A 24,823-nucleotide genomic window follows, 5' to 3' on the forward strand; every position below is an offset into this window, starting at 1 on the left:
GGGATAGAGAAAAGAGAAGAACGAGGATAGTTGAATTTCGCTAGAGGGTATACTGGCCCCAAAACCAGGGAAAACGAAATAACACTGTAACTTTGGCAGTTCAAGAGCTTTCGTAGACCGTGCAAACGATCGGATTACCATTTTTTAGAAGGACCAAATACCGAATAGTCTAGTGGAAATTACGAGTTATTCGTGGCTTTTCGAGAAGTAATTCGATGTTTTCAATCTTTCTGAATGACACGTGAAAGCTTCTCTCGTGCTTTTTGCTCCAGGTTTGTTTTCCTGTACTCTATTCTATCAGCCACCTTATCAGTTGATAAAACTTTTGGCTGTTGACAAAAGATTCAAGCCAACTTTTTTTTGAAAATATATATACGAGCACAAAACTTAACATCCTGTTTATATTTCTTGTATAATTTCTCGCTTATCGCTATTAAAAAGTTGAAACACAATAGTATATCATGTACGATGAAGACAGATGCTTTAATCAGTAGAGATCGTCATAAGAAATTTTTTCGAATGCATCTAATCAAAATGCTTGAAATAAGTTGAAAAAAAAATCATAGATGTAGACGAAAAGAGAGTTCAGTAAAGAAAGAAGAGTCGCTTTTCTATCCTAAAAAGTCTATGCTCTTTGCTAGCCGCGCCGACGTTGACTGCACGTACAGACGGAGAGCAATCGGATGGGAGCAGTAGGGTTGAGACGAAGGGAGAGAAACCCCGAAGCGTGGCTCCTCCGGGTGGGGGGTGCTGGTACCTCGGCACTTTCGAGCGTGTGCGGCGTCCCGAACAACGACTTCAGAGCCAACGAGCGCCTCAGTCCAACCCGGACGTCCAAGTGAGATGTACGTTTTAGTGCGTTCCGTTTGTTGAAGTCTATTTACTTCGTCTGTAAACTCGTGCTGAACTGTCAGCTGTCTGGTCATTTTATTTATTATTTTTATTTATTATATTGAACGACAATTATACATTCAGTGCTACACCTTTGAACACTTTGGAGATAATAATTGTGCTAATGTTGTTTTTTGATGGAGGAAGTCATTGTTGTAAAATTGATCAAGAAAACTTGAATTTTAGTTGAAGAAAAAAAAAGTTACTGTCCGACGGCCAATCGATACCACGCGACTAAATCTCAAGAGATTCGTTTTTCTTTCACGAATTGACTTCTCGCTTCTGAATTCCGATCAACATTTTTGCTTCTCAATTTTCCAACGTTTGATAACATCTTGCCTTCAATTTAGCTTGATGTGATCAAAACGATCGAATTTAGCTGAATGACCGATATGTGGGGGTGATAGAGACTGAGGTCCAGTCTTGACTTATCTTGCCCATTTGATTTTAGTGATAAAAAATATGCCACCGTGGACGAAAACTGTGCCACTTTAGTTATTTCGCGTATATTTGAAATATAATCATCAACTTACAAAATATTTTTGTAGAATTAATGATTGTTGTTCTTTTCAAATACTTCTTTAGTGAGGTGTATTTGACATTTAACATATTTGCATAAACATCGTATAGCACGTGTAGTGTAAGTGATAATTAATTCAAGCACCCATAATTGTTGATTACAACTTCTTTATCATCGATTGATCTGAACGTCAGAATTAAATCACCGCTAAGTGTCATTTAATTTCAAATTGTCAATCAAAAAAAAGAGGTAAGTTTCATTAAAGAGTCAAAAAAGTTTGAGTAGTCAAATATTTATCTCAATAAATAATTGTTGATAATAAAATAAACAACTAAAGTTTGTTTGATTTTCTGACTGCTGAAAGACAATTACATTAAAGTGGCAGGAAAAATAGTATATCTATAACTCCTATTAAAGTTGAAAGTACACGCTCGGCATTGAAACAGTAGTATTAGACTATACCTGCACGCAGTCGCTGTCAACTTCAGCCAACCGCAAGCACACATAGATATAAAGTTTGTCCCACGACATAGTTCCCATGCTAAATCGTTTCTACAACTTTGTCTATGAAACGAAATGTTATTAATTTAGCATGTCAACAATCGCCACGGGCGATTTGAAAGATTTAACAACATTTATTAAGTAATAATAAATAATAGTAAATAATAACGAAAACAATTTATTGATCATTTTTATCTCAAAAATTATTAATTGGCTTATTTATATAACTCATTTATGATTTATCGTTATTTTGCTCAGTAATTTAGAGTGATTGTACGCTGAAACTGAATCTTGCATTCTGTTTAACAAATTTTTTAGTATACTCGGTGAATTTACAAGAATATTAATTATAATAATAAATATCAAATTATTTATAATAATACTTCGAGAATCTGAGTAATTAATAATAAACATTACATGCTTATAATATCGAAATTTTGTGTTTTTTTTAATCGTAAAATACTCCTAAATAAATGACTCCGTAAAACATTATTCATTTTAAGTTCTATGGAAAAAAAATTCAGAATTATAAATTAAAATTTTAAGTGTTATTTTTATGAAGCAAAATTTTTCATTTCTTAAAAATTTAATTTTAATTGCTATCAGTATATTTTATTTATTGTTATTAAGCTTTAAAAATTACACATAAAATTGATCTATTGTAAATAAGTAGTGAAGAATATTTTTTCTGTAGATTAAAGTATGATTAAATAAATTACTCTACCAGCTTACGGAATGCATAAATCAAATGAAAAAAGGTATTTAAATTTTTCTCCCTTGCAATAAAAATGATCTTTATATTTTTAAAAACATTCAATTTATATAATCAGCTAGAATATATCGGTAAAAAATAGTATTCGAGCTAAAATATCCAAATTTATTGTAATATTACTCATAGCTCATAATAATACGTTGCAAGAAACAAAGTTTTCTTTTTCTATTAATTATCTAATTTTCGTCTCAATAATTTTATGTTTAATTTCAATATTCTCAAATAATAAAATGACTCGTTTACAATTTGCACAAGTCTAAAACGATATTTGCACGAAAAAAACTTATTAAAGTAGAATAAAATATTGTTCTTAAGTAAAAGAAGGCTGACAATAATTTGTTTACCAATTGGTAACATTCAAAGTGAGCAGTAAATTCCTCCTTTGCAATAAATGGAAAACTCAATAATAAAGATTCGTAAACATCAAAGATTAGAAAATCAAATTAAAGTAGAAAGTATTCTTTGAGATAATATCAAAGAACCATTGAGGAAAGTAACGATTCAATGCCATTTCATGATGAAACACATAAAAGTGATTGGTTATTTTTGACGAATCCTTGCTCCATGCCTAAATTTAAAAGACTATTATAAAAGTACGTCTTAGTATACCATCAAATTAAGTATCAAATGGCTGACATAACAAGCTAAAAATTGTCAGAGGGTTATTTATTTAGACAATGGCTTAAGGGTAACTAGACGCATGAATCAATGTGAAGAATCAAATTGAAGAGAATAGGTTGCAAGTTTGAAAAAAAATTTACGGCGCGTGCAGTCGTCCAGGCAACCAAATGCCGCCTACTGCGAAACGAGCTACCAAACTACAGTAACAATGGACATGTTTTTTTATTTCACCCTTTTCGGAGAGTATAGTCAACCCTTTGCTTATTCTTTAGTCTCGCTCCACCTCTTCGTTTTTCCAACTACTTTGATGCACCCTGAATGCCGGATTATATAATAACTGTATCCAATAACTTGTTTCGTTTTCAAAAATAAAGCCCATTAAAATGCTGTCTTGATTATTCTTATAGAGGGTCATTTAACTCGTTGTTCGTCGCTGGAAATGTAACGGAAACGTGAGAGCACAACAAAGAGAAAAGGCGCGAGAATACAGCGCAGTACAGGAAAATTGTCAGCAGTGGACCTGTGGGAATTCAATACAAATAAAGAAAAGTGAATGTATGTTAGCAATGTTCACATGTCTTCCTCTCTTGTTACACTTGGAAGAAAAATCCGTAAAAAGAAGTAGTCGATTCTGCGTATTTTGTTGCTGCTGATAGTCTTATTCCCTTTGTTTTTCCGTTTATTTTTCCCGAAAGACGAAAGCTTGGCAAGGACAAGGACAGATGCGTACTCGTTGAGAATTCCGCTCGTGTCCAAGCCAGGACGTCCTCATTGCCCAAAGTGTCCTGCAAGATACCAAGTAACGTGGGTGGGCGAGTCCAGACACGAGGATAACTCATCCTGTCTACGCCCCTTGGAATTTCTTGTTTCTCTCTTGACTTGGTGTGGTATATATACATATATCTTTACGTCGACTAGCTCTGCCCAATACTCAATAGATCGTCGTCGTCGTCTCTTAGCTGATATCACAACAAACCGGATGTACTTTTTCGTTTACTAACCGGACATGTACCCATCTAACATCGCTTCCGAATTCGATTGCTTACAACGATTTATTATTATTCTCAGGCCAATTTTTTTGATCCTCCAACAGATAGTTGTTCAATTAAAGTGATTAGTCCATTTTCATTCCAATAAATGACTAATTTCATTTATTGTTAAACACTTTTATTGAAAATTATGAACTCAGAACCCCATCTATGTTTAACTAAAGCTTTTTTTACAGAAGTTTACTTTTATTTAATGTTGATTGATTGATTAACTTTCAGATAAAACAAAGTGTTCGTGAGTAAATTTGTTAATGAAATCATATTTTTCCTCTCCAGAATTTTTTCGAATATTGAATATTTAAATTCATTCATTCTAAATAAAAATTTAAAGATCAAGAGTATTTGATAACAATACGTTCTTGTGCGGTGCCGGTCGGAAGAAAATTGGGATGAAGTCATTAATGTTCAGGTTAATTAATAATACTACAAAATTTATATAACAAGTATTATAAATTTAGAAGATAACTAATATAAGAACATACATAATTTACAATGTCGAATCTACCAAAATAGATTTATCAAAAGTTCCTCTAATTATGGTGCAATTACACTTGAAGTAGGTCGAAATCAACTTGAGCCGTTAATGGAGTTACTTATCTGACCACGATTTTGTGCAGTATGTAAAATCCAAGCTAAGCTATTTTCAACATAATTCAAATATTCATTGAAGCAAGTTAAGTAATTATTAATAATCACCCATCAATTTCTAAAAACCAATACAGATGACAACTCCATTATATTATTGCCACGAATAGTAGCAGCTGATCTCCTGATAAAAAAGTTCACAAAGAACAGATTAAAAAAATAATAATAACAATAATAAAAGAATACGAAAAATCATATTCCGATTGAATCGTTCTTTCTCTTGAATTAACAAACGCTATTTAAATAAATGAAAGATCACGAGATTCTCTTTCATCGCTTTTCTTCATTTTTCATGCTACAATTCTGAGAAAAAAAATTAACAAAAAGTCATGTTAAATTTTTTTGACTAACATAAAGAGCTTTCTTTCCTCAGAAAACCATCAAAAGGTTGCTACATCCCTGAATGTGTGTATTTCTCCATTAACAATAAAGTCTGCTTCAGTTAATCTCAAAAAGTCTGAATTTCATTGGTCCGAATCCACACATACTCAACTAGATTGTCCATTGATTTTACAAACATCCCACATGTCCGTTTGACTTTCACAGTGGTATCCATCGACTCGACAAACTTATCCATAAACTTTTCTTACCGCAACTCACACTAAAGCACCAAGCAGAGCTTAGACTTACTGCAACTTCGACGTAGTGAGGAACGACTATAGTGAAAAAGGATAAAGGATATGTATGTAGGTACACAGTGGGTGAGAATAGAGCATCCTTGCACTGTTGGTGTGCCGCACAAATGTACGCGAAAGGCGTTGCGCGTCGATGAAAAATTCACCGAGGTGATAACTCGAGCTCTGCATCTTTCATAAACCAAGCTAAACTTTCTTATCCGTTGTCGTTTCAGCCGAAAAGTCGTGCGGGAGTCGTCGACGTCCCGAGTGCCCGATAACGTCTAAGAACGTGCAAAATTTTCTTTCTTCTCGTTGCCCATTTTAATGTTCTTTCTCAATTTATCTTTTTCACTCTTTGATAACAATTTTCCCATTGTGATTGTCTACTCAATCCTATCTACACTTAATGGAACAACTCAGCAAATAAGATTAAATAAAAGAATATATATATTTTTTTATTTCCATGCTCTATGGTTATATAGGTACATAGTCTTGATGCTTTTCCGTAGATTTCGCAATGTACACTGAAAGATGAGAAAAGAGATGAACTCTTGAGAAAGTGGATGCTGCACCGTTTGTACGATTAAATATGCAGGCTTCGAGGTGAATATAAAATACCAGTGGGAAATGCGCACCCACGTCTCCCAACTCCTAGACTACTACCTGCTCAGCATCTGTTCTACTCTTATTTTTTTCAATTCCAAAGGGTGAGAATGATCACCTTATATCCAAACTTCTTCAACATAATCTTGGATCAACTTTTTTTCCTTCTGTTCAAACTTGAAAAGTTTGAAATATTTTGTATGCGTGAACCATTTGGATGCAGATAATTAAAAACAATAGTCTGTCGATATTAATAGAAATCGACTGCGCGCTCATTTTTGTCATGACGATGAACTCTGATAATATATTTAAAACTATAAAACTAATGTCAACGACTATTTTAGTATTCGGAATGAAATTTATTTCAGGGCTCTTAGATACTTTGGTGATTATAAAAAAAATATTTTAAAGATTTTGTATTAAAAATTTAGTAAGAATTAAAAATAATTTTTAATACGTAGATATCATTATTGTTATAAATAATAATCATGTTATATTTTTAAGAAAAAATTAATGACAATTAATAATAATATTTAAACCTTTTTTTCATCAACTAAACAAAAAATTAACTATCGTTAATTTTTAGTTTTATAAAAGGAGTTGGAGTTTTAAAAAATCTTTCATAAATTGATGTTTTATCCATCGTCATGACCCAGAATTTTTTTTTACGAATCATCCAACATGACTCTTAATTTCCAAAGAATATAGAAATTTCATAAAAAACACTCTCCACATCTCGACCCATCACAAGATCAATCCTCCCACTTCCATCGTTGAGAAATTAAAAAAAATAAGATTAGGTATCTTGGTTTCGATATGGGTGCATTGTTACAGCTCACCCAAAGTATCAAAGATTTGTAAAACGAGCTAAGATCATGTTTTCATAAAAGAATATCATCTACTAGGTAGAATAACCAAAGTGTATTATAAAGTAAAGAAAAGACTTTTGCAGATGAGTGTACGGGATCAGAGCAGGTATCAACAGTCGCACCTGCCTTGTTCGTCTCATGAAACTCTAGCTATACTCTTTGGGTGCGGAAGCGAAAAGACCAAGTCTATAATTCTATTTATCGATTTAGAAGATGTTTTCAACATTTTTTTAAAAGTATTTATTTAAATTCCAAATAATAACAATAATCTAAAGAATAATTAAATGTTTTTATCTATTTTATTATGTGGTTCATTAATAAACTTGATGCTGAAAGATTATATCAGACGAATATAAACATACAGAACCGTTAGAGATAGGAAAGAATTTTTAATGAAGCAAGTAGAGATAATGGAAGATAAATCACGAGGAAATGCAGTCAAAGGTTTAAAAGCTGCTTTTCATTCTTCACTAAATGACTGATTAGCAATCCTTTAATAGAAGGCGAGAATAGATATACGTGATATACAATTTCTCTTACTCTGCATGCAATTCATGTGACTGATTGACGTATCTTTGTTAAATTGCGGACGCTGCTCTACTGTATTTTCAACGTTCATTCGATGTCGGTCGACGACGCATCATTCCGTTCAGATTAGCTTCGCATTATTCTCTTAAACAATAGGAACTGCTTTTACGCTGGTAAATAGCAACGGCTATTCTTGGTACTATGAACCCTTCAGACTCCCTTCTACAGCTATTGCTGCACCCTTATACACACATGAGATCTCTCTACTACCTATCTCATCATCATCATCATCCGTTCCCTTATTTTCTCACCGTAACAACCAGCCAGTAGGTAGCTTCTCGTCTCGCTTTGATTCCCGGTCCATAGATGAAAAGAGAGAGTTTAGAAAACATACGCTTGAATAGTTGCCCTAGCATTGATAAATTAAGGTTTCCAGAAAATAAAATGTTCGGTTTAATTGGGTTTGAAGAACGTTCATAGTGGGAATTATTGGAAATCATCATTAATTATTTATAGTGCACGATTTGTTTAGCTTGATATATTAAATTTGACTAATTGATCAAACTACTTTGTGGATATCTATTTTTAATATGCCATAATTGTTATTGAAAAATTGAATTTATCAATTTGTTTCATCAAAATGTATCTGATCATAAAATATGTATTTTTTCAGAGTAAAAAGTAAATATTTGAAGAAAATATTTCTTTGTTTTCAATATTTATTATTAAACTCTTTTCATTGACAACATTTTTTTCATTTATAGAATATTTTTTTTAAAGTAAAAAAAAAAGTATTGGAAAACTGTATTGTTTAGTATCAGTTGTTTATCGTTTTTAGAACTCTTTCAATAGAGTTTTTTTCCAAATTTTCAGCAACATTGTTACTTGAAAGATGAAAACTTTTGTGAAATATCTCCCTACATGCTAAATATTGCCGATAATTAATTTTTTTATGATCATAATCAATCACTCTTCAAATCTTACTCTGAATACAAATACACGTATCCTCATATCCTATCTCTGACTTTGAATCACGGTGCAAACGTGGACTCTATGCACAAATAGCATGGAAATCATAGAACTAGCTGCAGAGATATCGACTTCAAGTAAGTACCGAGACTTTACCCTACTCAAACACACCCTAAAAAGATGCCATTATGTTTCATCATGTACAGTGATCGATAGATAAATAAATAGAATAGAATACAATGACGCGGAAGCATTCAAGCGGAATAAAAATAGGTCACATCATCCTATTTCTTTCCGTCTACATTTTTTCTGTCAACGACGAGGCATGATAGGCGTTTACAATCCCTACCCTTTTGGGATTGAATTTTTCATCTCCGGCTGTGCTGCCTATTCGTCGTCTGGTCGCCTAAAAAGATGGAGTTTTGATGTTCCAGATGGTTAGTCATCGTCAGAAAAGTATTGCAAAGACCAGGTGATGCGTTTCATAATGAATGGGATACACTCAAGGCAACTTGAGTCGTTAGTTAGCTCAAGCTCAGGAAAAGCTCTACTTTCGTGCAAGAGTGGAGTGAGGAAGATGCAAAAATATACTAAGACCTCGTTCTCTGTACCTGCAGCTTGGCTTTACCGTTCTCTTCACTATCCCTGTGGAATATTAATATGACACGAAATATATATAAGCCACGACAGCAGGCGCCAGGGGAATACTAAATATTGTCCTGCAGAAACCTGTCGAGCGAAACCACACCAGTGTTTTGCTTCTGAAACTCCAAACTGTGAGATCTTGGGGGACCAAATGTCCGTTTAATTCTGATACATTACTTTTTGTGGCTTTTATTTTAGGCTTTTTTTTATTAACGAAAATGATAATTAAAAAGGACTGTAAAATGTTGAATATTTTCTCGTGTTTGATTCAAAGTCAAGATAAATCCTTGCAAGTCAACTTCTCTATCCTGTATATATTCGATGAAGCAAGCAGTAATTAAGCGACGTCATAAAATTAATTACACTTTTGAAACTGTCTCAATTAAAAATCTGCTGTGGTTTTTCTGTGTGCTTTGAGCTAGTGTTTATAGGTGTACATGAGAGTATATGTTCCTGGTAAACTGACGTCTGTCCGAAATTACAGTCACTGGAGAGAATAAAAAAAAAGAAAAAAATGTGATTATAAATATGAGATGGACACATTTTTGTATTTACTCATTTCAGTTAATGCAAAAAAGTGCTTACACTCTTTCTAATTCTCTACGAAAGATATTTTTGTATCTTATTCAGATGTAAGCTCTAAGTAATTTTTAAAGAGTTTAATCTTTTTCCTAAAAATTTTCATCATTAATCTAAACATAATCTAATTTTACGAAACAATCTTTTCTGAATGAAATGAAATAATTTTTTTCGTTGTTACTGAATAAATGGTGATAGTTCATATTTCATAAGTATTTTTTTATATCTGAATCAGCAGTGAAAAAAGGAAAAAATAATATTTGATATAAAAAGGCAGTAAGGGTCATTTTTAATTGATGTTTAAACCAGTTACAACGCTCTTAAATTTTTTTAGTGGCCGTAACTCGATCCAAAGTTTATTTTGCCCACATAAAAATGTCAAAAACCTCTTGATTGGTCAGTGCACATCAGTAGCAAAATATAACTTATAATCTCGCGACCGTATACTTATTACCCGCACACTTGCTAACATGAGCGCGCTAGAAATATTATGTCATTATACAATCTCGTGGTGCATGCAATGTCCGACGCGTCAACGTCCCGGGTGCAAGTCTACTCGGCAACTTGGTCAGCGTATGTTGGTTCCGGTCACTCAACTAGCGAAAAAGAGTCACCGTGAGAGCGAGATAGAGAGCAAGAGGTGGATGGAAAAGGGTAACTCTCGGTGTTATGTGTCTAGCTAGTTGTATATGCTTTTAGTATACACACAGATGTGTTAAGTCAGCACGTCAACCCTTGTAATTACGCTGCACCCTGCGTTTCCCGTTGCATGCATCGTCGCTGCAACTATGCTCGTTACATCGCGCCCACCGAAAGCAATACTGCTAGTTTCCGCTAGGAACGATTTGCCAATTTTACCGACTAGAGTGTTGTTAAAACACAAAAGCAGCGACTCATTATCGCTGTAGTATAAATAACTAGAATTGTCTGAATCTTACCAACGCGTAAATACAGCTTATTCTGAATACATTTCAGCTGAGTGGCAATCGATTTCTCCAAACTCGAAATAACTAGGAGATACAGTTGAATCCAAAAGTTGACGAGAAATTTTTTTAAGTAAAAAAATATTGAACAATTTTTTTTTCTACATAGGAAATTCTTATTTTGGAGTTATGATAGGAATGAAACAATAAAGTTGTGTTTCAAAGTTGCCTAAATGAATGTGATTTTATTTTTTTGTAAAACAACAACACAAATCAAGTAAACATTAAATGTAGAATAAATGTTTATTTGAAAAAATTAATTGTAAGAAAGACATTTGTTTTTAATGTCTTTTAATAAAATAAGAGGAAAGAGATTATTTGCATGAAAACTCGATTTTCGGAGCAGTTAAATGTTATTTTCAAGCTTGAATTAATATTTTTAAGTTAAATGAACTAAATTAATTTTCACAGAGATTCTTTCAGAGTAAGTTGAAATTCAAAAAGGGTTAAATTAGAATTTAAATCTGGAAATAAAATTCATAATGAGATTCTTTTAAAAAAAAGTTTTTTATCAAAGAGACGTTGTTTGTCTAAAATTGATTTTTTTCAGTCAATAAAAAAAAAATTGCTTGTCTATGAAATGAGTTTTTTCGAAAGACTTGTCAATCGTTAATACTGATTAAATCACTAAATCTTTCAAAAAAAACAAATACAAGCAAAATAATAATAATCATTAAGTTAATAAAAAAGAAAAGAAAGACTGGTACTTCACAATCTCATAATTGGATCAACCTAAAAAAAATATTTTTAACGAATTGTGCAGCATCAAAGGTCATCAAATTTTCGACCATTCTTATATCTCATGAGCTTATAACTTTTACAACAACGAGTACTTGAAGTCACTTTTCAATCACAACAAATTGAAATAGATTTAGCATGATGCAATAATTATTGAAATTGATTATGGTGGAAAATTTTGGAGCAAAAAGAGAATTTGTGTAAAATCTTTCACATCTGAAACTTTTGGTAGATACTGTATAAACATATGTTCTAGTCAAGAGTATGAAACAACAACGGCAAATTACTTTGACTTACTGGGCTATAGTAGTAGATCGTTACCTTCGTAACTCGGATAAAGCTTGTTTTCGCCAAGACTCCAATAAAGAAAGAAGGATTTTAAAAGCATACTCACAGCTCGGCGTTTCTTTTACTAGTTTTATTACGTGCTTTAGCGATATCTGATTGAATTTTGTTTCTAATACCAGCATTGAACGTGCACGTTTTTTCTTTGATTTGATTACAATTTTATTTTATACAAAATTGTGAGTTAATCGCTGGAGACAGGTCTATCGAGCCGAGAACGTTCTCGAGGTCTTGTACCCTCGTATCTGAAATTAGTCTCGCTTGGGTAAAGTCCCCGACTGGTGGCACAAAGTATGCACGAACGATTTGGATCAGCGATGCGAGATCCCTGATTCTCCCAGTGAGATTATGGTTTCGACGTATACTCTGTACTGCTCTAGCTCTCGTTTCATTTTTCTCCATCTTCTTTTATCTGCACTAGAAAGTTGCACGCAGCTCGTCGAAATTGTGCAGAGAGCATATTCCCACATAGGTTGTTATATACCGCCTGTCAACCGCAGACGCGTCGCGACTGCGCGTGCATCTCGATTCTCTACATCCGTTTATATATATATATATATATGAATATAAACCGATATATACATACAAATATAACAGCCAAAAACACACTTGCCACACAGTATATACAAATAGTGTATATCCTCAGTAGCTTATTTGTGCGCAGTTTGAATGATATTATATCTTTATTTCTCTTTGAAATGGAATCCTTTGAAAATTCGACTTGTCAACAGATCTATAGGTATAAATGTGTGCAATATACACTGTGGAAAGGGTTGATGAATAAAAAAGAGGTCAGCAATAGCATGGAACTTTAGCCCACGAGGATTTTATTTCATCCTATTCATCTGGTGGTCTTCTCTAGTGACAACAAGACAATAAAATTGTCCGGATGAATCGGTATGTTACATGAGCGGGAAAAAATGGATTGAATGTTGGCTGCGGGCAAATGAAAATTCAGAACAGGTTTCTATAAACTGATATCCGGCCCACTGTCGGCAAGAGTGTATTAATCCCAGGCATTACGAGCACCCTCTCTCTATATTCCATAGCTAGTAGGTATTACGAGAGAAATCACCCTTCATCCTCCCACGCTCGAATGCGTCCTGTTAGCACACTATCTTTCTCTTTCCTGTACCATCGTCCCTTTTCTCCTGTACTCTCAGCTCCTCGCTGGACGATTTAAACTCACGTTACTCGGAGCATAAACTTCGACAACTGTTACCTTCTAATAGAATATAGCGCACGCGCTAGTCAGCAAGGCTTCTTCTTCCAAACACACTTCAATCTACTGCCAAATCAATCTTGGATTTTCCAATGAAATCGTCTGGTTATTAAACGGAACACTTAATATCTCCGAATCGATTATACAAACTCCTGATCTGCTGTAATTTAATTCTCTATATTATTGGAAATAAACTATTAATTGCTCTTTCGGTTCTGATTCATGTGAAGACAAAAAAATGATTACGAATGTGTTGCTTTCTAGGTCAATGAGAGTTTTATCGAATTGTTGAAGGGTTAAAAAGGCCAGAGGGTTGTAAGTTTGAGGGAGTTATTTTTTATTTAATTTAATAGTCAATTTTAATTATCTATTTATTGATAAACTATTTGAAAATGAAATTATTTAACATAGAATTCATCTCACTTATTTCAAACCTAAACTTCTTAATTAAACTCAAACTTTGTAGTAAATATCTTTTAATCAAATTAATTTAAGGGAATATTTAGTTTAATGAAAAAAATATACTTTTGAATAAAATGCACCTAGAGCCTTCTTTAACTGTGATATATGAGAATTATTAGATGAATTTGTAAGTAAAATATATTGTTTTTTATAAAATTCATTGAATTGTTAGACGGTAATAAATACAATTGATTTTCTTATGTAATGTATTTGTTCAAAAACTTCGACAACTTCATGATTGAATACGATGATTGAAAACCATCTAGATTTATTTAACTGTTGTGTTTTATCAAATAATACGATGATGGAATATGCTTTTAAAATATTAATACCGAGTAGTTTCTAAAACTTATTCTAGTATATAATCCATTAAATAGTTGATATATTCATTTATTTGTGTCGAAGAAGTAATGGCAATTGGTAATCCATTTATGAAAGAGATGAATACGTTACACCACCAAATTAGCCGGAGTATTCATATCGTAATAATCTAATAAAAAATTGAAAAATTTATCAAGAATATTCTATTTTTTGATATAACCAATCCAATTGATCGTAAATTCTTACTACTTCAAAAATACATCACAATATTTTTTAATATTCTCTTCATTTTACGTTTTTTTATATTAATTCATGAATAATATTTTTAATTGAGTTATTTTTTGTAGATTTAATTGTTGAAAAATCATCTCGAATCGGTAAAATTTACTATTGAATAAATAATTGTTAAATAAATATCATGTGATTATGATTTTGTTTGGAAAAAGCAAAGGAATAAATAATAAACTCAATTAATGGACAAAAAGAAAACTCCCTAGAGCATTTCATGATTATGTACCAAAAATAGACAATTAAATATTGATCCTTGAAATTTTCTTAAGAATTTTAGTGAAGCGTAATATCATTTACTACCCTTCAGGCTTCGAAACTCCACGAATATATATATACTTAAGATTAAATCCTGGCTTTGTGAGCAATGCGAAAATAGCTGACGGATTTTGAGAAACACCCTCGACAATCTGCTAACTCTGTAATTTCAAGTCCTGACGTATTTGCGACGGCCGGCTGTTCATTTCCCCACCGCCACGCGTAGTATTATGATCGACCGGACCATTCACCCCACAAGTTAGACGTTGGTTACCACTTTGTATGGGATGCACGTGACATCTAACGTCAGTGTATTCTTTGATACAAGAAAATAAGGGATAATTATTAATTGATTTTTCCGAAAACTATCCTATGTAAGCAGTGGTTGTAATGGATGACCATCAACATCATTCATCTGGATGAGGATGAGAGTCAAGAGACAAACGATAATTTCAGTGCGAACAACAGATGGGTCCACAGTGCGAATGGTTATGCCAAAAGGGTGAGAGGGTGAATTTTCTGCTTGTATATTGCCTGAGGCATGCCAAAGACGTAAGGGAAGTTGCGAGAAGCGTAAGACCTTGAATATACATATTTCGTATACGAAATATATTTACATGCATCACCCGAGGGTGTTGCATGTACATATACCTGGCGTCGCATAGTACGGAAGAGATGAACTGCAGATGTGAAGAAGTAGATACCGAGTGAAACGGAGAGAGAAATTATTTTCGCGTACGTCCCGGATGTCTCTCGCACGTGTAACCGTATAAAATATATATTCGAGAGCGATGGGGTTATTGTAGAGGGACAGAGATAAAGCGGCAAAAGGAGCTGGCATTGGGTGAGGTGAGAACCACGTGGATAAAATACGTTTCTATGACATGAAATGCTCGTGAAACACGAACGATTATGGAGTAAAGATGCTACAGCTTTATATTCGTTTTTGATTCACGAAGAAAAATTTGTTCCAGAAAATTATTATTACTTGAAACAAGTTTTGAAATAAAACAACATCCAACTTGAGTTCAAAAATTTGGTTGATTTTTTTCAGATATTTTAAAAATACTTTCATTATAATCTGGTATATATTAAATTCTTCGTATGAGGCGATATACAACAATTTAATAAAAACATTCCAGCTCTGATGAAAAATAATGTATCCAATTAGATTAAATTTAAATTAAATATTTTTATAAAAATCTTTTTTCGAATCAACGAGATAAATTATTTCTGGTTTTTACCAATTATTTCATTTTAATTTGCAGTATGAAATTCATAGAAAAAAATTATTTATTCTCTTTATTTTAGTCATAAAAAAACGTTCGAGTTAAGTGATACTACGAGTACTTTTCTTTTTACTTTCCGCCTTCTCTTTTTTTCATTTTATTCATTTCAACCACTAGTAGTCCTCGTTAACTGAGTGTCTGAAACAGTGAGAAAAATAGCTTTTACCTATTCCAAACTCAAAGAAAAGAAAGTTGTAGACTTAAGGAAAAATGGAGATATGAAAAATCACAAGTGTGATATTTGATTAATCAACTCTAAGAATCTAGTAATTTGTTCTTAAATACGACTACATTTTGAGAATAAAAAAAGGAAAATCGATGACGAGTGTGAATGAACAAGTCACTCAGCTCTTTGAGATATAGAAAGTCAAGATCGTCAGAATAACACGAGAAAGGGCAAAGCGGCACAAATTAAAGGGACCATAGGAACGTTCGTAGCTGTGTAGTAGGCCTTTGTTTCAGACGAGAACTCGAGGAAATTCCAAGAGCTTTAACGATCGTTCGCGTTCTCGAGGACTAAACTGCATTCTTTGAGGTCTTCAAGTTAAGACTTCTCTCGTAATTATAGAGATTCCATGGTCAAACATTTTTTTACCAATTAAAAAAATTAATAAGCGGTTGGGTTATTAAGGATATAGTTTCTGTTAACGAAAAAAAAACCAAAAGAAAAAGTACTTGGTTAAAACAAAAATTAGGTGAAACCTCTAGAAAGCACGAAATCTATTGAAAAGCACAGCTTTTGCGTTGATTTCTTATGTTTTTTTAACGATTTATTAACAAATAACTAATTCAAATAAACTATTAGGAAATAATTAAAATTATATGAAAATATATTTCAATATTCAATTCTTATGAGTGATTATGTTTGAAATTTTTTTATTTATTAATTGAATCAAAAAATAGTTTTTTAATTTATGAGATTATTCTGCCAGCAAAAGTTTTCTATCTTAAATAAATATATTCGTTTAAAAGCTTTGTTCTTTTATTTAAAACAAATGTATGATTAATTATTAAATGAAATCAATTACTAAAAAATTTTTTGTACCCATGTCCTTTAATTTGAATTTTTTTCCTAAGCTCTAAAAAGATATAGAGAGCCCTTTAATTTCATTATATATACGATTCTTTTGTGGAATCGCACGTTTTCTAAGGCTTCTTACCCTCTATAACCGCAATAAATCCGCAAATGCATTTTTTTCGTATAACAATAAAAACACCCCATGAAACGACAATATGTTTGGGAATATGTGAAGAAATATATTTCATGTACGTCACGCATGTTAAGCTTATATAAAAAATATAAATTTATGTATTTTTTGAGCTGTTGATAATAAATTAAAAGTCCAATGTAATATTTTACGATAGAAAATGAAATTTTCGTTTTGCTATCGAATTTTTTTTTTATTACAAGTGGATATAAATATTTTCTATGGTTTTGTATTACGTTGGAAATAATGGTATGTTTAAAAAAATTTGCTCGCAAGATTATGTTGATGGCAGAAAATTAATTCTTTAAATATTAAGCCAATATTTTGGGAACTAAGGAAAAAAAAGTTAATGAGAAGCTATTTTTAAAGGTGAAATTTACATAACCAATATTTGTGGATTAAATTTATAGTGAAGAGTATATCTTTCATTCGTTGAATATAAACAATATGGTTAAAATTATGTGCTATTATTGAATAAAAATAATGAATATAGACAGTAAGAAGAATTTATAATAAAACATTACAATATTAAAATTTTTTTTTCATTGAATAAAAAGATATTATCACCAAATATAATAAACGAAAAATGCATATTTTTGGCAATTAAATAATAGCATTTTGATTACAAAACAATAAATAAAATAATACATCAAGCAATCAAACTGCAGTCATCGAATCATCTCTATTTTATTCTACAGCTCTGTTTTTCTAGTTAAAACACTCACTTGACCAAAAAATTCTTCAGCTTTAATAAGTATTTAAAATGAGAAAAAATAATAATAAAGTATCCTCTGATACGACTCCTCCTTTATTTTAATGCCCTTATTATTGGACAAGAAAATTTCAACGTTAAAATGGCCCGGCTGAGGCTGAAGGTTAAAATATAAGAGTGACGATGACTTTGCGACGGCCGAAAAGTATGAGAAGTTGCAGTAGACAGAGTGGCAAGGAGAGAAGTGAGGGTGATAAGAGAAAGCCAAGTAAAATATGATGCTTTTAAGTCGGGAAAGGTGCGCGCGCGACGCTTTTAAATTTGAGTTCGAAGATCGAGGGGTTCTTTCTCACTCCCTACCCTCGGCGTCATCCAATGAAATTGAGCGAAGTACTTTCGAGTAAGTTCACAATGCGTCTGAATTCATGGGACAGAGAGGGTAAATAAATAAACTAAATGGGTAATGGATTCGGATGAAAGGTCTCCCAGTGCTTGCAATGAAGATGTAGCGAATGAGGAATTAAAGAATAAGAATATAATGGACGACGTATATAAAAGGCAAAATGGCTACGAGAGAATCAACAATGAATCAAAGAAAATGATTATAGAAAATTGTAAATTTAAGTCGAATATGATAAGAAAAAATTCATGTTAATCTCATGAAGAATATGACTTTGTAAAATATGTGGATAAGAAATATATATCTTTGACCTATTTAAAAATAAAGTTAGTATATTATTATTTGAAAATAACTTTTCATAAAGTATATAATAATGTGTGGCAGTTTTTAATATGTTTTTCAGACTCTTCAATTTATATAAAGAAGTCAGAAAGTTTCAATTTCGATTTTTCTTATTTGACTTTTTCTTTGGCACAAATATTCGCTTGAAAATCGATACACATATACAGATTTTATTACTTTGCCCACAAATACCAGTGGGATAAAACAAAGACAGTAAAAAATAGAGAGAAAAAGAGAAAAGAGTCTAGACAAGATAGGAGAGAAAAGCCACAAAGAGTGAGCGACAGTTCAGAGTCCCACCTGTCGTGCCCGTATAATACCTTGAGCCAGTTATTATACGAGAGAGCGACCGCACAGCCACCTCGTTAAGTGGTGAATTTCTTGGTTGAGATAAAACACACTTTCATGTATTTTTTTCCAACACCAATTGTATTAAAACTGAATATTTTCCTTGCTGAGATTTACCAAGAGTCTATCATCCTTCTTTTATTCCATACTGGCCTTTCCCACGAGTTAAGGCGATTACATTTATTTTCCAACGCAAATTTATGCCATCGCCACAAGTTACACCCTAATCGTAGCGTCAATATTATCGTTAACAACTCATTGAATTTTCGTTTCAATTAATCTCGTCGAGCTCAGATGTATTTAGATAATACATCTTCTACATGATGATGAAAAAAAAGCACGAAAAAAAAGGAGAGACGAATAAGTAAAAGCTAAAATGGAGATCAAGCTAGAGAGTAGTAGACATGAGTAAAACTTGATGAATAATAAAAAAGTGTTCTCCAAAGGATCGTTAGTGTGTTGGACGATCAGACTAAGCGTGCAAAGACGACGCTCTTGGGTACTCAAGATAAATTCCGACGATTAAAGAGATATAAAAGAGATGGGTTGAAAAGGGTGCAGTAGTCCGTCTAGCAGAATGGCAATGAGTGAGCGTGCTGGTGGGAAAGTCTAGTGAATAAATAAAATATTCAAGCCACTCAAGTCTCCAGTGTTTGTTCATGGTGTATTTGGTAGTGTCTGGCCGCGACTGTGTCCGAGAAGGGGAGGGGATGTTTCGCAGCAACCAGACGCCGGTTTTATCCCGCGGGATTCGAAATGGACCACCAACACTTGCGTCGTGTCCATGAAAGTCGGTGGCAAATGTGTAAGCAACATCGGAAGACTGTAACACCTGCAGAATGGAACAACCCTAAGCTGAACCCTAGCCCCAGCTAACACTTTCGACCACCGACGCCTCCTCGATACCGCACACTACATAAACATTCGACGAGGAATACGCTAGAGGTTTTCCGGACCCACGGCATCTTTCTTCCCCGATATACTCGGATATATATAGACTGCCAGTGTACCGCCTTCGAGGTGGATCTCGGATTTGTTGCCTCGACCGTGCCAGAAATCGATCTTGTCGTGTTGAAATTTATTCACCTTACTCCCGTAGTACTATATAAACATCTTACTGGACGAAATTACGAACTAACTTGGGAAGTAAACTGTAACTCTATCGTTTCTCCGATAAATAAGCGAATAAACTAGCTTATCTTGCTACTTGAGTATTCACTATTTAAACAACCAACTCGCGACGATAAATACAATATTATACTTTTTTTTAAGTTTCGGTCTTTGATATTTTCAATATTTTATCACGTTAATTGAATAAGTCAAATTATTATCTCAAATGTGTTTACTTTTATTTTAAGAAGTTTATAGTTTTCTTCATACTGATGTAACCATTTACCCAGTAGGATCTATTCCTATTAATATATATAATTTCAATTCAAAGCTGTATGTGTTACAATCCATTAATGTTTAACAAATAATAAATCTCTATTTTTTAGGAAAACAAGAAAGGTCAAGAATGACAGTAATAAAAATTTTCAACACCTCACTACTTTCCCCCTCGTCGAATATCAATAAAAGTTACATTCCTAATATTTATTTATCAATAAGTTCAACGTTTATCCCTCCAGTCCATTAATTTGTAATGGTCATGTCATCGATTTGCTAATAATCCCTCTTAAAATAAATACTAAATAAAGTTGGGAATTATTATAAAGGTCTTTTTGAGGCTCACATCCAATCGTAGTAGAGTGACAGCTATGTGGTAGCTCTAAAGTCGAGCAGGGAAGCGTGAAAATCAGAATGACGGTTGTGTCGGTACGCAGAGACCGGAACTAAAATTAAATAGCCATCACTCTGGACCTGGGCCTAGCTGTCTGCAGCAACGACAAAGAGCTGAGAAGATCAAGGGAAGCAAAAAGAAGGAAAAATATGAAGCCGATCAAGACTCAAGCGCTTCCACTACTACCGTTATGAAATGAATGCAGTAACCTAGATAGAATGAACGATAATCTATGTTTGGCGATGAGAGTAAAACAGACGAGGGCGAATAGGGCTAAAGCGGTGATGGGGGAATAGGGTAACTAAAACGAGACGGTTTACACATGGACTATGGATGTATAATATATTGCTGAGGATTATTATAAGCCATGTCACACTGCGTCATGGAATTGTTTCGGACTCTGGAGTTGATGTAGAGAATTTAGTGCTATCAAATAGCAGCAGCTCTCCCTTTGTCCCACACCCCGAGATAATTATTATTATTACCTTCACAGGGGTGCACCACAGCAAAACGAGAAGAGACGCATCGGGAACTTCAAAGCTATCCCACCCATGGTGACTTCTCGAGCTGCTGTGTTTCTATAACCACAACTTGTCGTTCCCCTTCATGACGAGTACCACCGTCAATCTATCTTTTTTCCTCTACTCTATTATACTTTATTCCATACCGTAACTAGAGGCAGAAAATATATATATATATTAGCCAAATTCAGAAAAGTGTACGTGCTTTTAGGAAAATTGTACGTGTCGACCTTCTTGTCTATGTTGTTGTATTATTTCTCAAGGGCTTGCACTCTGCTCCAGAGTCAGTTTTTCGCTTGGTACCTAATTAGCAGGTTGCTGGTGTACTTCAAAAGTCATCACAGTTGGTAGACCATTAAATTTCTAGCTTTTATATGTAAATGAATGATAGGAATGATTTTTTTCTTTTGATGATGTGTATGAGAAAACAATTTATTTCTACATAACCTACGGGATGATTATCGACTTGCCGTGTTTTATTTTCTTTGACGTTTTTTTTTATGATAATTGAAGATAAATTCCATGAACTACAATTTCTATTTATGTACAAGCTTGTTTTTAGAAATATGTAGAACATAAATAAAAATTTTTTTACAAAAAAAATATGGGAATGCTTTAGAAAAATTTAATTAAAATTCATCTGCGTTTTTATGGTAGAAAAATACAAATATTTATAAAAAAAGTCGATAAAAATCTCACAAAAGGTTAATTACTAATTGTATACCTGCGTAAAAAAATTTGCCATTCAAGTGAACTACCCACATTCATAAAAACATTTAGCTTTTCAAAATATCAGTCAGTTAAAGAAAGGATTCTAATGTGGATATTATTTGAATAAAAGCAATAAAATATTTTATAAAATAATTATTTATTAGCTCTATTTAAGTGCAACGAAAATTAAATGATATTTTATGAGTCTTTATAATAAAAAACAATTATGAATGCAATAAATTTGAGCATCACCAGGTTAATTTAATATTAGTTTTTCTATGAAATTATAAATTTTTATTAATTATTGATTTAAAACGTTTTTTAAATCTCGTGGGAGTAAATGTTGCAGGGAAGGTGATAAAAATATACGAATTGTGATAGATATTGTAACGAATGAAAATTTTTTTCCCTCTTCCCTCGAGGAAAAATTTTTCAGAAGTATATAGAATCTAGAAATAAATTTTTCCCAATTTTTCTAGGAAATTTTTTCATTAAGTAATTTTTTTAAATTAAAGAGTGAAAATATTTACGTTTCTAATCATTATATCATATCGTCAATTTTTGAATAAATAAAAAATGAATAACTCGTTACTAAAAATATTAGAACAAAGTTTATCAATAATTTTAAAATTCAAAGCAACCTATGTAAATATTTGAAGAATTAATTTATTAAAGTTAAAATGAAGGAATATTTGCAGTTTCAAAAATATTATATTACCTAAAAATATGGTCAACTGAAATTTTTTTAAAATGGACAAATAAAATAAAACATTTCTACAAGCATGCAAAAGTATTAAAATATAGTATTAAAAAATTTATGAAAGAAGAATGTAATTATTTAATGTAATTGAAGTTTTAATTTCTTCAAGTAAGGAAAAATAATATCGGAGAAGAGTTGATAAAATATGGCAAGCTAAATGGCGAATAGTGAACTCTTGACCGCGTAAGTTTTTTACTGGGTACCTAATTAGCAAGTTAGCGGTATCCTCCAAGAGTCATCATATAGACTTTTGAATAGCTTACATTTGTAGAATGTACATGCAGAAAGGATGTAGCAATTACTTTTGCAATAGCCGTTGATGACAAGGCAGTCCATTGTTCCTACGTACGATTAGACGCATTCTACAGCCTTATCCGGGAGGCGGAAGAGGCATCAGTGTTCCCTCAGGACAATGGAAATTGTTCTAGAGGGATGCGTCGTCGTCAACGCGTGTGAGATTGTAGCTGCGTCGTCCGATACTGGATTTCAATGAGTCCCTTATATGTGTATATATACGTCTGTATCTCTACCTTCACTGTGGTGTTGACTGCAATAATGCTTACTCCAAGGTATCGTTGTTTAACGGCACTCCAGGGAAATCCCAGATCGGCTTCGTGCCAAATGACACAACTGATAAATCACAGCTGATTAACACCCATCATCAGTGCAGTGCAAATCACTTGAGAATACATATTTTCCCACATGAATGCCATCTTCATTTTTAATCCGACTTATCATGCAAAAATTGATTTAGATTGTGTACGTAGCTATGCGCTATTATACCTATAATTTAATGCATTTCATTCGAATTGATGTAACATAAGCGCAGCGGTGCTTTATCTCACACGTGCATCGTGAACAAAACCAGAGAGTGGATCCAGCTCTCCAGAGGTCGCGTATGCAAACGAATCAGGCTTTTTTCATGAGATACCCCGTGCTAGGTAAAAGCTCCAGCGGATTTGTACCAGCGACGGCAACTAGATTAAAGCTCTGCATTTATTCACAAGTTGTCTTAACTCAAGAGATCTCTGGACTGCTAGTGCTACTGCTTGGGTCACCTTTGGACGACATTTCCAGTGTGTATTATATTATATTTGTAGTTGGAACAAACTACTCAGATATAGTACTATGTTACTGAACTACCTAGTGTATAACGCTACTCTTCACACTGACTAACAAACTTGCTATCAGTATAGTTTCAAGGTTGTTTTATGATGTTAGATTTCCAAGAGACATGTCCCAGTTGGAGCTTGTTACCCTCAGTATTCTGCCCTCTTTATCGAGCTTATCAACTTATCATGCTTGGAAGAAACAAATACGCTAAGATAATGGATTCAAAGACCTATTTACTGTTGTATTTAATTAACAAAAAATGTTTTAAACCTTTTTATTATCTTTGGCTCAGTCACTTCTCTTCAAGGCTTTAAACATTAATAGGTTTTCAAATAAAAATCTCGATTTTTATAATAACCTTTTATGAATAAAAAAACATAACTGATGAAACTCGGAAAAAGTTGGAAAAGTTTGAATGCTTTTACTCGTAAAAATTTAAAAATTATTTTTCTTTATATTATTTAAAACCCATTAATTGAAACCTCCTCTTTCTTTCAATTTTATTGCTTTCTCATTAAAATATTTTAGATTAATTTTACGTTTGTGGTAATACTTATATAAAATATAAATTTAAATAATTTAATAATAAAAAAAAAAAAGGAACTTTTAATCATGTAAATAAAATTGATTCAATATTAATTTTAAAATTTCCAATGTTGTATGTTTTTAAGATTCATAAAAACCAAATATTTTTACCCTTCTCGAAATTTCAAATCAATTGACGAATATCAATTTTATATGAAAATTAGCTCTTTTTTAGAAAAATTAAGAATGCATTCTTTTCACACTTTAATGATCATTTTGATAAAAAATTTTCAACAAAAGTGAATTGAACACAAAGGTTTTATGAATAATTCCAATTTCAATATTTAACAGTTGGCAAAAAGAACAAGAATAGATGTAGGAAAAATGAGGCAGATTCGCACTTTTTTTTTCTAATTCACCTAAATAGATGATGATAATAATAAAACTTTGTATGAATCAAGCTCATACAAAGAACAATTCTTCATGTCCATTGTATAAATAATAACAAAAATGACGAGATAAAGAGGATATTCATTTTCCAATGTAGATTTCTATGTAAATCATACATTTCAAGTACTTGAACTTACGACACTTCTTGGATAAGCAAAAAAATTTAGCAAACGACAGAATGTCCTCTCAAGGGAGGACGTGGTGTACATGTGTATATACTTACATAAACGCAGCATCG

General features: G+C 32.6%; 1 protein-coding gene across 1 annotated transcript in view; it reads left to right on the top strand.

Moving 5' to 3' along the window:
* Nucleotides 1-815: 815 nt before the first annotated feature.
* Nucleotides 816-24,823, top strand: part of LOC118071177 (uncharacterized) — an 82,381-nt gene continuing 58,373 nt past the window's right edge. The window contains exon 1 of the mRNA XM_035090170.1: nt 816-1,660. The gene's annotated coding sequence lies outside the window, so the exon portion shown is untranslated. The remainder of the gene's footprint in view (nt 1,661-24,823) is intronic.

This window comes from Chelonus insularis, unplaced genomic scaffold, assembly GCF_013357705.1.
Source record: "Chelonus insularis isolate UGA/USDA-ARS -01 unplaced genomic scaffold, ASM1335770v1 contig_75_pilon, whole genome shotgun sequence".
Taxonomy (NCBI): Eukaryota; Metazoa; Arthropoda; class Insecta; order Hymenoptera; family Braconidae; genus Chelonus; species Chelonus insularis.